Source organism: Anomalospiza imberbis, chromosome 9 (assembly GCF_031753505.1).
Source record: "Anomalospiza imberbis isolate Cuckoo-Finch-1a 21T00152 chromosome 9, ASM3175350v1, whole genome shotgun sequence".
NCBI lineage: Eukaryota > Metazoa > Chordata > Aves > Passeriformes > Viduidae > Anomalospiza > Anomalospiza imberbis.
The window spans coordinates 11,077,468-11,093,109 of record NC_089689.1 but is presented as its reverse complement, the minus strand read 5'-3'; the positions used below and the strand labels follow the sequence as shown (position 1 = coordinate 11,093,109).

General features: G+C 38.3%; 1 long non-coding RNA gene across 5 annotated transcripts in view; it reads right to left on the bottom strand.

The window, feature by feature from the left end:
• LOC137479296 (uncharacterized) overlaps nucleotides 1–15,642 on the bottom strand; it is a 91,954-nt gene that overhangs the window by 67,325 nt on the left and 8,987 nt on the right. For 2 of the 5 annotated variants that reach the window (XR_011002143.1, XR_011002142.1), the window contains 4 exons: nucleotides 6,580–6,809; nucleotides 4,564–4,707; nucleotides 2,016–2,087; nucleotides 1,377–1,937 (listed from right to left, as the gene is read on the bottom strand). This is a non-coding gene — a long non-coding RNA (uncharacterized lncRNA). Of the gene's footprint in view, nucleotides 1–78; nucleotides 941–1,376; nucleotides 1,938–2,015; nucleotides 2,088–4,563; nucleotides 4,708–6,579; nucleotides 6,810–15,642 lie in introns of those variants that run through there. The other 3 variants (XR_011002144.1, XR_011002145.1, XR_011002146.1) reach the window with 2 other exon arrangements.

The window sequence follows — 15,642 nt, the reverse complement described above, 5'->3', positions numbered from 1 at the left end:
TAATTACAAGAATCTCTGAAATACCATCAGAAAACAAATCATCTTCTTCATAAAAATGTACAAGTTCAAAGACTACAATAATTTTTAACATATGATTTCCTTCTTTACTTCAATATTTAATTGTTGAGAAACACATCATAAATTCAGTAAATTTCCTGGTAGTCTTTTCTTTATGCATTAAAAGCCAAATAACTCTGCCTATAGTTCCACCCATGTGGATAGTTACACAACAGATTGTGACTCTAAAATTCAGTAATAAAAAGAGTAAATGTAATAGACAATACTAAAACCAGCATTCTAGAAAAGCCAGACATAAAAAAATTAATTTAAAATCTCATAATTAATACCAATGTTAATTCTTCACAAATTAATGCACTACACTAGTAGCATGACTAGTTATCTAAGGTGCCCTTGCTGTGCCAGCTAACCATACTGTGACCACAGTGCCCTTTGATCCTGCCACTGGTCACTCAAAGCTTGTCAGCATGTTTTCCATCTGGCTGATGATGATGGAATGAAATCATGCCCAACATATTAAAACAGTCATTTGTTTGATTTCAGCTTCTGGCAGACCAAACAGTACCTCTCTCATCTTCTCCAGGAAAACCATTAAATATCAGTCATTCTTTAGATTCCTTTCCTGTCCCTCTCTTTCTGCCCCAGTTTAAGGACAAGGACATTTACAGATTGAAATGTCACAAGGCTTTTGCAGAAGTAAAATGTAGGTTCTTGAAAGTGAACAATGCATTCAGTCAGATTTCCTGACTTTCATTTCACAACAAAGTTGGACAGCCACAAATGTTATGGAAATATCATCAAACAATGCAGTTACAAAGCTCCTGTTCAGTTTTGGAGTTACCAAAGCTGAGAAGATCTCAGTAAGGGATGAAATATTCTTTGTTCCCACACATACTATCCACATCTTGCATGGTATCTCTAGCTGCTAAAATAGTGATGAAAGACCCTCGAAGGAAGTAATCTTACTCTTTTTTTTAAACAGATCTCATGCTGATTTAATTTTCATTTCCCCAGATATTAATAAAGGAGTTATTACAATGCAAATATATATAGTATATACAGAATATACCAGAGTAGATCACTGCCAGAAGATTTATACTACTGCCCATCTCTGTAATAACTTAAACCTTGTTGTCTAAACATGGCAAGCATGTGAAATCTGAACTAGGCTGCATGAATGAGCTTCCTGCAACAAAAATCTATGAAAGCCAATTGCAAAACAAAGTGTAATAGGAAAACTTTTTTCTAAGTTGTGGTATGGATTTTCCTTAGTCAGCTGAATAGCTCTATAAGTCAAACAAAGCACACATAAAAGCATGGCTCCAAAACCTATAAACAAACATGCAGCAAGAATTCTTGTTTCATACTGATGGCTGATGGTTCAGTTTTCCTTCACAATTATTTAAAGTTTCTAAAAACTGTCAAGGACACTTGACAGACTGAAGCTAAGTATGAGGAACTGTAACCAGATCTGACTTATATGAGACTTACTGTCCTGATGTCTGCATACAAGCACTTTCTGAAAGGAAGAACAATGGAACAAATGAGGAAAGCAAGTGGCTCTAATTCCATCTCTTTACTCTGCCTAAAAGATCCCTTATTTCTTGTCTTTATTATTTCCTCCCTATCACTTCTATTCCAAAAAAATCTACAAGTGGTTATACTGTAGTTCCAAAACATTGAACAGGTAATCCAAGAGTTTTAAGAAATAAAACAAAATAAAAGTATATTTAATATATGTTGAATTCCAGAAACTAACTTAATTCTTCCCATTTTTCAATGCTTTTTTTCAGTCTCTCTCCCTGTAGATCCTCGAAGGACAATTAACACCCTTGCAGATATTTTCAGCTATCCTTGATAACCTTAGAGATGGGAGGAGTTTGGTTCTATCATCAGAATCAGAGACACTGAGAGACACTCTTCCAAGGAAATTTCAAGTTTTCAATATTTTCTCCAAGAGTCAAAAATTCATGTATACGGAGATCTGTCTATTGAACTCAGCAATAAAAGGTTTAAAGGACAAGTTGGACCATGGATTCAGTTTGTTCTTTATCTGTGATGATGTAAATCTAGAAAAACCCCTAATTAAACTAACTCTCAAGTTTCATTCATCTATAACTAATAACAGTGTCCAATCAGCAAAACTTCTAGAAAAATTGAGCCGTGTTTTACTTGACATATCTTCTACTTGAGGAATCTTCTCTTCAGCCTGCACTATTCCATGAGAAAGTTCAGGGAAGCCTCTGCATCCATCAGTTTCCTATATATGTGCCTACATTTAAAGACTAAAACGAGAGAAAAGGTGCTTCAGCCACAGGCTACTGATGTTTTAAAGCTTTATTTTCCTCTTTCTTTGGGATTCAGACTGATGATAGTTACAGTTTATTTGACCTGAACCAACCTGCTTTAAGCCCATTTAGCTAACACTACAGTTCCTTTATCAGTGAAATGAAAACTTCTGCTACTGACATATAGCAAACATCACCTCAGCTCCATCTCTCCTCCACTCATATGTGATGCACAGTATAAAGGTCATAATATGATTCCTACTGAAAATATCATGAAAAAACATTCATACTTTCTTTTTCTGAAGGACCATATTAAAGAACAAGAATAAATATATTTTGTCAAGCTAAATGATTTCTAAGGAGAATAATAGAAAGAGTAAGAAAATTGTTTCCTAGTGTATACCAGGAATTAATCGCCAACTCAATGATAAAGAAATCTCTAGCCTGCATCTGTATGTGATAGCTCTGCTTCTCCAAGTTTTTGATATTAAGTTTATAATTTTAATATATTTTAATAGCCATTTGAGATGAGGTGAGATTTTGGAAGTTCCACTGCTAGTTGGTTATGGGACATGACAGTACCCTCATCACTACATGCCACGAAAAAGCATTTCAAGAAATGTTGATTTGCCTTGCTTGTGGTTTTGGATGCCTCAGACTGAAAGATGACAAAAACATGAAGGGGGAGGGGAGAATATTCTCAATAATTTTCAAATTGTTTGGTTTTTATAAGGCTATATTTTTACACTTTAAGGAAAATATTCTTGAACACTTGGCACATAAGATCCTGGCCAGATTTTTCTTAGAGTTCAGCATTCAATTGTTCCTATTTACAGAACTTACAAACACATTTTCAGGTTTTGAAATAGCTCACATATTTGTTCATCAGTGAAAGCTCTCCAAATTTCTGATCCTAAAAATTACCAAAATTATGAATGAAATATTTATTTGTGCTGTTTTAAAAACAATGGGGGAGGAAAGTTGCAAGCTAGACTCATTTTCTGTTCCCTGGTTATTTACTGAAATTTAATTTGAGCCAGAAATTCCAAAGCAGATCTCATTATTTTTAGTGGGGAAAAAAGTAACACTACTCCTCTGAGTTTCATGTGTATTCGTTGGCGGTATATTCTAATATGACTACTGATTCTAAATTATCTTCCCATCTATTTTACTTTACACTGAAAGCATATATAACTTGAAGAATGCAATCTGTTGCCACAATGTATTTGAATTAGTACACGTTTCACATTTCTCCCTGGGGAGGACAACCTGGGGGCTGAGATGCTGAGCATGACCCAGCAATGTGAGCTTGCATCCCAGAAAGCCAACTGTACCCTGGGCTGCATCCAAAGCAGAGAGGGGACTCTGCCCCTCTGCTCTGGTGAGACCCAGCCTGCAGTGCTGTGTCCAGCTCTGGGGTCCCCAGTGTAGGGAAGAACATGGACCTGTTGAAGCAAATCCAGAGGAGGCCACAGGGATGGTCAGAGGGCTGGAGCATCTCTCCTGCAAAAACGGGCTGACAGAGCTGGGGCTGTTCAGCCTGGAGAAGAGAAGGCTCTGGAGAGACCTTAGAGCCCCTTTGAGTATCTAAAGGGGGGTCTATAAGAGGGACCTTTAACAGGGGTGTGCAGCGCCAGGACAAGGGGAAATGGCTTTAAACTGAAAGAGGGCAGATTTATAGTAGATATTAGGAAGAAATTCTTTATTGTGAGGGTGTTGAGTCATTGGAACAGGCTGCCCACAGAAGCTGTGGCTGCCCCATCCCTGGCCATGTTCAAGGCTAGGTTGGATGTAGGTCTGAACAACCTGGTCTAGTGGAAGGAGGGACTGAAACCAGATGATCTTTATGGCCGCTTCCAACCTAAACCATTTTATGAGATCATAAACATGTGATAAATGTATGGCATCATAGACAGTAAACAAATATTACAAGGTAGAGGAACACTCATATTCCATTTCTAAGAGCTTCATGAAAAAAATAAGCAACATTGGCTGGAATAATGAAGAGGTGAGAAAAAGAACCCTCTATGGTCACTGATATTTATAAGGAGTGCTCTCAAATACACAGCATACAGTCCTAAATCAAAAATGTTAATTTCACTTCATTGCAGTATAAATTAATTTAGCCTCTCTCATTTTTGATCAGTTTAATACAGGAGTCTCATCAGTCGAAAAAAACCCAATCATCCACGGTTACTTCATTAATAATATGAAAATCATTCTATGACATATGGCAGGATTTTATGGATTCCATTACCTGTAAAGCAAGGCCTTAGGTCCTGGAAATAGCTATATCAGCTATTAAACTTGCAAGTGCTCCAACTGAAGTCGAAAAGAGCTCATTCCTTCCTCTGCTAAAGCCGATGCCAGATTTTAAAATATCCTTCAATGAAAGTAAGACCTGAATGTGAATAAGAAAAAGGCTTTTGTTTGTTTGTTTTCAAATCAAAGATAATAAACATTTCTATGTACCAAGAAAAGTGAAGTGCCTCTGACAGAAAATTTTGAAGCAGTAGAGAAAAGTATTTTATCTGCCAAATGGGTTGGCTGTAAACATTATTGAAATCTTTTACAGTGTATGCCTTCTTCAATGTTCATCTATGCCTACTAAACTTTAATTGTATGGTATTTTCCTCTGAAAAAAAATAATCACTGAGGAATTGAAAAAGCATTTGTTAGGAAAGAGGAAAAAGTGCTAGACACTTCATATTGTTTTGCTTTGCTCACTAATCATTGCATTTGTTTCAATATTTTACTTCTACAGCACAAGCTTTCAGGTGTGAAAAAATCTTTTAAGCCTGTCATTGAATCTAGACAATGTTGGCTATATCTTCCCCTTCTCTTGGGTATGCTGCCATAACCTCTGACTCCACACAGTAAAGTTCACCTTTACTACAAATTCCTTCATCTGGTGAGAGGTCTCAACTGAACCCTAACCCTAATAACCTTTCCTATGTTTCAGATGCTCCCCAAAGCCCCTCAGGTACTGTGCCTGTAAATGGATGCTATAAAATACAGCCTGCCAGCCTGAGGGAAATTTCTATTTGCCAACCAAACCCTTGGTATTCCAATAGAATTTACAAACCAGGATGCAAGTATGAGTGAAAGTCATGCATGCTTCTGCAAGACGTTTTGCACACAGGTGAATTTCACCTGCCTTTTATGGTTTTTCCTTACCTCATCCTTGATCTTAGTTATGGCCTGTGTATCCCACTTTTATCTCAGCTTGTACCCAACCACTCTATTCAAAAGCTGCTGCTAAAATTATCCCTTTCCTGCTAAGACCCTGCCAGACATTCATATTCAAATCAAACCCTTTATCCTCTGCCTCAAGTTCACCGTTCTCTCAAATACAAGGTCCAGAAAAACACAACACATACTTACAGCTTAGCTTTCAATTTGCTCTGATTATTTTAAAACTTTCCTTCTCCCCATTATGCTCTTCAGACTTTCATGCCTGTTTTATTTTCTGTACTGTTCCTAAGTTTAGTGGTTCATCTTGCTGACTGGATATAAACTCATGAGTTCACAAATGTATGTTCTTCCACAAAACACACATGCTTGAAGAGAGGGAGGTTGTGTCAGGAGAAGGGGAGTTTAACCACCACCTCTGTGACCACAACAAAATCTAGAAAATTAATCACAATTGTGTTTTCACAGTTCATCACACTTCTGAACATTTTAACTTGAAAAGAGAGACTTTTAACAGCCACATAGACACTCAAATTTTAGGTTATCTTACCTAAAAACATTGAGAAAATCCAAGCAACTTGATGGTGTCAAGGTATAATCTTTTTAAAACAATGCAAATATTCTGCAAAACTGTTCTGCTGTAAGAAAGAAACAACTTGTTTTACCTGTAAAACAAGTAATAGTTCATTTTCTTTCAGAGTGTATTCTTGTTTTGTTTTCACTTCTGACTCAAAAAGCTCCTGACTCTGGAAAGCCAAAAAAGAGAGCTGAGTAAAGTAAAAGTAAAATAATAATGCCCATCTTAAGCCTAATTTTATACTCCTCTGATTTCTTCTCCTATATCAGTGAATTCAATTAGCTTACATTTATTTTCATTTAATCTATTTAATCTCTCAGTACTCATCTGTGACTGACACAAGGCACTGTTGCCATTACCCTGCAACCGCCGCCTGCTCGCCCACGCTTTTTATCACCAAGGGAGCTCATCCCTTCCATTTCCTACCCATCAACAGCCCAGACACCAAGGCAGAGATGGAAAAAAGAAGATCAATTAAAAAATCAGTTTTATGAAACTCCCCACCTGGTAATGTGTGTTCTCAGACAAAGACCTGTGTGTCACTGAGGCCCTCCCTGCAGCAGCTTCCCAGGGTTATCAAAACGGCACTGAGCGTCCAGAGATGCTGCCCATCATCATTTTCATGCTGAAAGCTGGGAGGATATCTGTTCCTTGACTATGCTTCACTTTAATTATCAGGTTGCAATTAACACCCTGCCTCTCTTTTCTGTTTGCTTTGCTCCATTTCCTGCAAACTGATTAAAAATGAGAGAATAAGGCTTCCAGAACCTTAGTTTATCCAATAACATGATTTTCTATCTGAAAGAATATTTTCATCTTTTAATTCTTTTTCTAATTATTTTCTGTGCCCTGCATTCAGCATTTCCCAAAATTTGCCTATCAATGACATAAAAAGATTATCTTTTTCATGTTGCTAGCAGAGAGTCAGAGAGCTAAATCAATCTGAAATTATTCTAAACCTTCAACTCATTTACCTCAGCCTTATTTTATCCCCTTACTTCCCAATTCAGGATTTCTGTGTTACACTGTTGTTATTGAATGCCTAGGGTGAATAGTTCCAGATATTGAAAGAAGTTTAATACTTAAGTAAAATTATTACATATTATTAGGTTTTTACTGTAGAAAAAGAGAAAATCTTTAAAGATGTTATGTTGAAATCTTGAAAGTATTAACAAATGTTTTATCTAAGGATCAAACACCTTTTGAAGAATGATAGGTAAAGCACAGCAGCTCTGCTGGGTTCAGCTTGCACAATTTCTCCTTACTTAATGTCTTCTTCTTTTTTCCCTATGTAGAAGGCTTAAAAACTCTCAAAACCAAAGGCATTGGGGCAATTTAATTCACTAAGTTTCTACAGTAGGATTCAGGTTTCGGAAGTCTACAAATCCCTGGGAATTTTTTCCATAATTCTTACCTTTATAGATCATAAGTAAGATGCAACAGAGTTGGAAGAAGGGTGCTACACAGCAAAAAAGGCCATATAAAAATCACAAAAGAAACCCAAAGATGTAAGTCTGTGTGTGTGTACAGCAAATTAAATAAACAAATATTCTTTACATATGAAAAAAAATGTTTACTTCACAATCTGCCTATGTAGAAAAACTGAGTAGACCTCATAAACCAGCACAATACACCTGCTGACCCACAATATAGCAAGTCCTATTTCCCAACAAGGAAATGTTTCAGCAGATGAAAAAGCCTTTCTGGTTCTGAACTCCCAGAGACTTGCTGCATGGGTGAGAGGTGCTGTCAGGGCACCAGTGACAGGGACCAGGCTGCAGCAGTCCTACTGCAAACAGGTGCCTTTCCAGCTCAAGTCCTGAAGTACAAAGAAGCAAGAGTGGCCCCCATCTCTACAAGTCGCTATAGTGAAAATTGAAAACACCTTCTTCACCTGACCATTGAATTTTCCCTTCTTCAGAACAGTCCTCTAAAGGAGATCATATCTTATAGTGCAATATTCAAGGCACACATTAAACAGGGAAAAAAGCAAGAGTCATTGTGCAGTTGTTGATCTGCAGAGTCAATTCTCTCACATTACATGAAATGTACTAATGTGTAATTTAATTTTTGTAGAAGCCCTTCGTCAGTAATTAATCACCTTTCCATGGTGCATAGTTAAGGTCAAATACAGCTACTATAGTTCATTATCAGTAAGGCTTAAGAACAAAACACTTGTTTTGTTTATCCTCAATTGAACTTTGAGAAGCACCAGCTTCCTCCTGTGTGGAATAGAAAATGTTACACTGGGTGGGGAAGTAATAGGCCCACCCTTCTGCCTTGGACCCCCTCTTGCCACCTATATAAATGCATATCCAACTGCAGTTACACTACAAGCTTCCAAAAGCAATTCCATTTGCAGAGCACTCCAGCCAAAGCAAGGTTCCTCGTATCCTTTCTCCTCTCCATGCAGGAATGGCCAGCTGTGGCAGTATCCTGTGCTCCTCCAGCCATGTTACCATTTCACAGTAAGCTAATAGGAGCAAGAGGAGGCTAACTGCCTGGAATAAGAGGATAAAGGTAATGGAGCAGAAACAGAATAGGAAATATGAGACATTTTAATGCTGTTGTAACTGCCTGCTTCTAGCAATTTTTGGCCCCGTGATTGTCTCATCTAAGATTCAGACTTTCTGAGTTAACCAAGCTGCATAACCCTGCACAGGGTGTTCATGTTCCCTTCCCTCTGGGGAACACTGCTCTCTTTCTGAGAAAGACAAAGATAACCTTATGTCAGTGTGACAGAAACCTGGGGACTCAGCTGCATTTTAGCCAAAACTCCAGGTGAGATTAGGCTGAGTTTGAACCTCAAAGCAAGGGTAAATCTGAATTTGTATCCTCAGCTTATGGTGAAGCTCAGTGCAGGCATCCAAAAATCAATGCACTAAAGCTAAAAGCTTAGTATGGAGTCCCCCAACCTGATTGCTCCTGATTTTTTTCACTTCTTTTCTTTGACTCTGAGCAGTACTTTTCAATCAGTAACACACTGGTGTCACAGAAGGCTGTACATTCTAACAAACAACCCTGAGGACACTCATTAACCTGAGGAATTCATTTTAGATCTTGTCCATTATGCAAATAAGAGGTACAATTTGTTCTCGTTTTCTGTGTAGCATTATTGATTTACGTAACTCCAGGTTAGTCTCGACAACATACTTTTTAATCAGGAGAAGAAAACAAAATGAGGCTTCTGAGTTCAAATAAAAAGGAAAACTGAAACACAGTTTTTAATAAAGTAGGTGAATCTGCAGCTAAAGGTGAGGTATGAAAATTATATTGACCATACAATATCTATTTGATGCCAATCAATGAAGTAAATAGCCTGGAATGGATGACAAAGTATTTATCACCCTAGGATTGATTACATAAGCAAAATATACTTATTTTGATATACCAAAAATGGATTGTTCCCCAGGGATTTGATTCAGTGACAGACTTCTAAATACTCCAAACTCTATGCTTTCTAAAACCCACAGCAACTGATCCTTCCCAACAGAGCAGTTATCAGCAGCCTGCTCACAGATCTCAGAGCCTTGTGTGGCTTTGGTGCCGCAGGGCAGAGGGAGTGAGGTCTCCAGCCACCCCCACTGCACAATCCTTTGGGACAGCTCCAAGTCCTGCACATACCCTGCTACCCACCTTGCTGCTTCCCAGTTCTTATCCCATTTCCTTCAGATAACATGAGTAACGAGCTGAGTAACTTGCTAAAAACACATATATAAAATCAGTTTTCCTTGCAGCTCGTGGAAAAACTCGCAGCAAGCCAAGAGCCAAGATAAATCATTTAAATGGAGACACCAATCGATGCAGTGATCGTAAACCTGCAGCACAAATGCCGGCATTTGAACGTGGCGCTTCATCAGGGGCACGCACGCACAAGCTAGAACTTCTCCTTGCTGCTGTCCAAATAACAGTCAAGTAGGGACAGGAGGCAGACCAGACAATATGGGCAGGGGAAGAAGGAAGAACCCTTGAACATGAAAGTGTTGGAGAGCAGCTCAATGAGAGGACAGGACTGAATACTTGGCAAGAAGTGCATTTTTCCTCCTCTGAACACAAAAAGCACGTTCAAGCTCCCCTTTGAATTTTGTGTCTTCACAGAAATGCAGTTCACAAAAGTGTCCTTTGTATGAGTGATTACACAGGTTTTACTCTACATTTTCATCAGAATTTTTTACACTACCTATTAAGCACAGAATGTCCAGAATCACATTGAGCTTTCCTTAGGGACTAACTAGAAAAATAGGAAAATAAGTTCCACATGCCAAAATAAGACCACATGCCAAAACAGACAAAATGTCACCCACAAGCAAGGGCCTTGAAGGATTTTTGTATATTTTTTCTAAGAGGTAGGACCACCCCAAAAATATTCTTTCTTTTTTCCCTTCCAATGAAGAGTGGATTTTGATTTTTTTCATGGGGTATTTAGGAATCTTGATGCAGCTATTAGAGATTCAATTTCAGAGGTTTAAACAGGAAAATTCAAAAGCCTATTGGGGAACTATATGAAATAAGAAATAATCTGTACTGATATAAGGTCTAATATCCTCCTGAGTCCAGGTTAAAGTCACGTTTCAAGGCTCCTTTTTACTCCGTGTTAGCGTTCCTGCTCTGCCTGGCCAAGAAGGGCACCACAATGGGTAAATATGGGAATGTTGCACTTTTGTGGTTATGCAGCTGTGGTTTAAATAAAATTCTCACAATAAGATAAGCAATGGAAAAGACCTGAGGCACCGTGAAATATCCATCTTTGGAGATACTCAGAATCTGACTGGAAAATGAATCAGGTGACCTCCAGAGACCCTTCCATCATAAATTATTCTGTGGTTCTATGAACTTTGGGTTTTTGCAATCTAATAAAACAGTTGATTGAAGGGTTCGTATTGGACTGTAGCTTTGAGCAATTACACTTTAAAGCAAGCAAACCTGACTGTGACCAACCACAATGAACCAGGAGCCCCTCTGGGACAGCTCAAGGCAGCAGCCCCTTCACCTGCCAGCAAAAGAGCTCCTACCACCAAGAGGAGCTGTGCCCAGACACCCAAAGCTGCCATCTGCTCTCCTCCTGCCTTTTTCAGGTTGAAACATCTCTTTAAGCATAAGTTTTCACTGGAAGAATATAAAAATATTATATTCCCTTTCAGTGCAGCTTTCTAAATGCATCAATGGCTTTTTAACTAATTGAGGCTCTGAAATGTTTTTCAAAGCATTTTCTATGTAATGTCAGTGGGAGTTCACTCAACCTACCGGTTTAACAGTTCCCTTTAAGAGGGTTCATATGTTAAGTGGTTGCTGGATCAGCTGGGTAATGAGCATGGCAGCCCAGAAGGATGATGGGCAAAACACTGCTAGCACACCCACCTGCCCTTCGTGTGTGCCTCCAGCCCCGGCGGCACGGAGCCATGTGTATCACTGGGGCTGATCTCCCGCAGCCATCCCAGACAGCACCATCCAGAGAGGGGCAAAGGGCCAAGCACACGGGGCCCTTCCCTTTGGCAGCAACCCCAGAAATGCTTTCCTGATGTTTCATGCACTGAGATGCTGGCATGTTTGCAAGAGACAGATACTCAAGGACTCACCATTGTGACACAGTGCAATTGCAAAGAGCTGGACTAATAGGTTCCTAAGCACCATCTGATTGCTTTGGTTATCAAAGTTAGCTCCATGGACCCCAAGTTCTAAGAATGCAAATTTCAGTTTCTCAAAATATGCGACACACTACTTTAAATAAATTAATTAAAAAATAAATTCCCTGAAACCAAGCCTTTCCTAGAATGATGAATCGGATGAAGGCAGTCTTTGCTGAAGAAGACTGCCTATCTCTTGAGCACTTTGGTTGTCAATGATGTCAGAAATATTGCTTACCTATGTTGAAGGTACACTGTTCTCTAACATGTAAATCTCCTATCACAAGATTCTTACTGGAGAAAGCTATTCAATCACAGCAACAGTCTGCTCATGTTTAAAAAAGGGAGCTGAAAGTTCAAAAATAGTTATAAGGTACGTCAAACACAGCCGATGCATTAACCAGCCACTTGCCTTACTCTCCTGAGGGCTGTGAAATATTCAGTTTTACTGCAGGAATAAAGGAGACTAGCAATATGATTTTTTCATCTGCCTGTGCTTTCTGCCTGGGATTTAATCCTGCATATAGATACACAATATTATTCCCACTCAAGCTATCTGTTTTGCATCACAAAATGAACCCTTCCCCATTTGAAGGGGCTGTCAGTTATCCGTGTTTTGTTAAGTATAAAGCAATACTTGCTATTTCAAATCCCACACTGCTGACAGTCACCTCTTAGGAATCTGAATAAAATCATTTGAATTATTTAGAATAGTGAATAGAATGCATTATTCCATTGTTCCATTTCTACAATTAAATCAAGATAACAATATAGCTTTCAGTTAAGTACATGCCAATGTTTGACCCTGATTGAGATTGAGGTAGATTCAACCCGGGCTTCTGTGAGGAATTAATCATGATACTCCAAAACACCAGAGGTGAAAAACAGGGTATATTCTGATAACCATTTTAGGAACAAAGGCTGAGACACTTCAAGCAGATGGGACATGTACAAGCAAAATGTAAAACCTAGTTATGGCAGAGTTTTATTGGTGTAGACCTGCTGGAGGACACATCTCTTGGATAAAACTGGCTATGAACACTAATAACTGCTGCTTACATAGCCCAGAACTAATGTGTTTCCAGAAAGCAATTCAGTTGGCTGATAGATAAACTGGATTTTTTAATAAGGTGTTTACCTTTTTTATTTAAATTTAGGAGGCAAAAGATATTCCTGTATTCTTCTTCAGTATATTTTCTTGTTAAATTTTTCATTTCCCCAAAAGCATGGCCAACTCACAGCACTATAGCTGCTCTATGTGTGCTCCTAGTAATCATTTATGAGGTGTTTTTTTTCCCTAAGGTCTTTGAATCTTATTCTTTAGAAACACAATATATTGCATTTTTTTCAGAGAAAAAAAATTCCTAGAGATGTCTTTCCCATCATAAACATTAGATAGAATTAGTAGTTCCATATAAAGAGATTAAACAAGCTGGAACAATGTCTATTCCAGCCCAGAGATGCAGAGTAACAAAGGCTTAAGAGAAAACATGGTTCTAGAAAATGAAGCTTTAAAGCTTCTCCATCATAAATCGAGTTTATGTTTTAAAGTAATGATATTGTGAACAAGGAGGCTGCCTTCAACCTGTGGTTTATGAAACTGTCAATACTTGAGTCCCACTTCTCTCTAAAGCACAATTATTTTTTTTTTTTTTTTTTTTTTTGGTAAAAGCAAGAAACAGTTTTATGTGTTATCATCAAAGATAAGGAAAATTTGTAACATAACTGTCTCAAACATGGCACCTGAAGTCAAATTTGATAAGGAACTTCTCTCTAATGGTTTTGACATATTCAAAGGATTACACTGCTCTATCTGAAGTTTGCTGAAGCCACTTCTATGAAGTAACTTAACTTACTATTGTCCCCAAGCTATTGTGGATGGTGTTACAAAGCAAAGATCTACCGAAACAAAAAACTATCCAAAAGTTGTCAGATTGTCAGATGTTATCTTAGAAACACCCATTGAACCATCATCTTAAAACATGTTTTGAAAGTATCTCTCAAAGAACAAACTGTATTTGGTCGTGTAAGTAACTATGCTCAGTAAAAAAGATTACTGGGGTAGCAACGAGGTTACTCAGAGGATAATAGTAATCCTGGAATGAAATGAAATTCCAGAAAAACAGAAGAAGCAAGCCAGCTCTCTTCTCCAAGCCACCTTTCCTAACACACCCATAAATAACAAACCTTCACAAACATAAGCAACATCTTGTCACAGAGAAGCACTACAATGTTTATACAAATTTTCCACAGAGAAAACATGACAGAATAAACTATATGTAACAGATTAGTAACATTACTAAATGTTTTCAGGGAGAACACTCTAAACCACTGGTAGAACTAGAAGGAACAGTTCAGGTTCAACACTTATCCAACAAAATAGTCTCTCATGATTTTTACAACATAATTTTCCTGAATGGAAAAAAAATATTTTAGAAAAAAATAATGAATAAAGAGGATCTATAGAGAATGTTAGTAAATATAGCACAATGACAACCAAGAGAAGTAGATCTTTACCACCAGGGAGTTGAGGAAGAAGCTGAGTGGCAATAAATACCAAATTTCCCTAACTTACCTGCGTTACAGAGTTAAAAATAAATGCTACCTGTCCAGAAGACTGCAGTGTGTCCTGTGTTATTAGTTTTTGTACACAAGTGTGACAGTTTGGAGACTATGCCAATGTCAACTCCTCAATTCCACTATTTCATTTGACTTGGAAAATAATCTTCACTATGGACTGAAACAGTCATTCTCCAATTGTAGCTTGACACTTAAAGACCATGTCTGGAAAACCCTGACAGAGAGATCAGTGCCCACAGTTACTGAATGGCTTAACCCCAGGAAAATAATGAATTTACTACCAGGAAAGCCATTAGTTTTTCACTGAGTTTCTTCTTGTTGAAGTAGGAGTCTAGGACTCCTGCTGCATATGCAGTAATATAAAAATTGCAGTTTCTCTTCCTGCCATTCCAAACCAAATGTCAAGACTCAGTTTTAAAGATAATTCCTTTTGAGCTAAGGAGATTGTTTTGCCTCTAAAACCAAAAGCCCAGCAAAAAGAAATGTGGAGAGACCAAACCCAAAAAGTAGCTTTTAGGCAACCTGCAGCTCTCTTGAGAGGGCAGAGAGCAAAGCCAGTTCTTAGCACGAGTTAGAACATCACAACCAAGTAGGCAGGTGTGGCCACTGAGGGACCTATCCCTGCTGCAAGGAAACCCAGAGTGCCAGCAGCCATATGCAAAAACCAAGTAAGGGATAGCAGACAGGAAAAGCTGGTCTGACCATGCACAGCACTTTCCAGACTGGGAGCGGTGACTGGCAGCATGTGCTCCAGTTGTTGTCTAGACAGCAGCATGGCTCTTCTTGCAAAAGACATTCTTACAGTTAGATTTTGGAACTACCTCATGAAGCTCTTGCAGAAGGAAGAAGCTGTCTGAAACTCATTTTGACTTGAGCTTTCAACTTCTCTGTACAAGTTTCTGGTTTCAAGCAAAATTAACATTAACCTTGGTTTTCTCCATTCTCCTCAGTGCAAACCATGTCCCTCTTGGTGTCTCCCAAGGAGATGGGAGTTGCAAAAACAATTTGGTTTTGTTGAATTGGTTAGCCAAAGCAGGAGGTGTTTTTTAGCATTTTAGCATGGTTTTGCTTTCTTCTTCTTTTCAGATGACGTTAAAAATGATGCGCTTACGCTCTTATGCTCTTGGTGTATTTCAAACTCCCATTTGAAAAGATATGCAAATCAAGCTTCAGTGTCTGAAGTAGCCAGTCCAAGTGTTCTATTTTATCAATTTCAAAAGTCAATGCTCTGTGCTTTCCCACATATTAAGTAAATCTTTCTATATATCCCTTATAAAAATTTAAGCTCATGCTCTTCAAAAGTACAAGTGCTAAGAAAAGAGGGGACACCTACAGGATTAGAGCTATAAGAGTTCAAGCAATC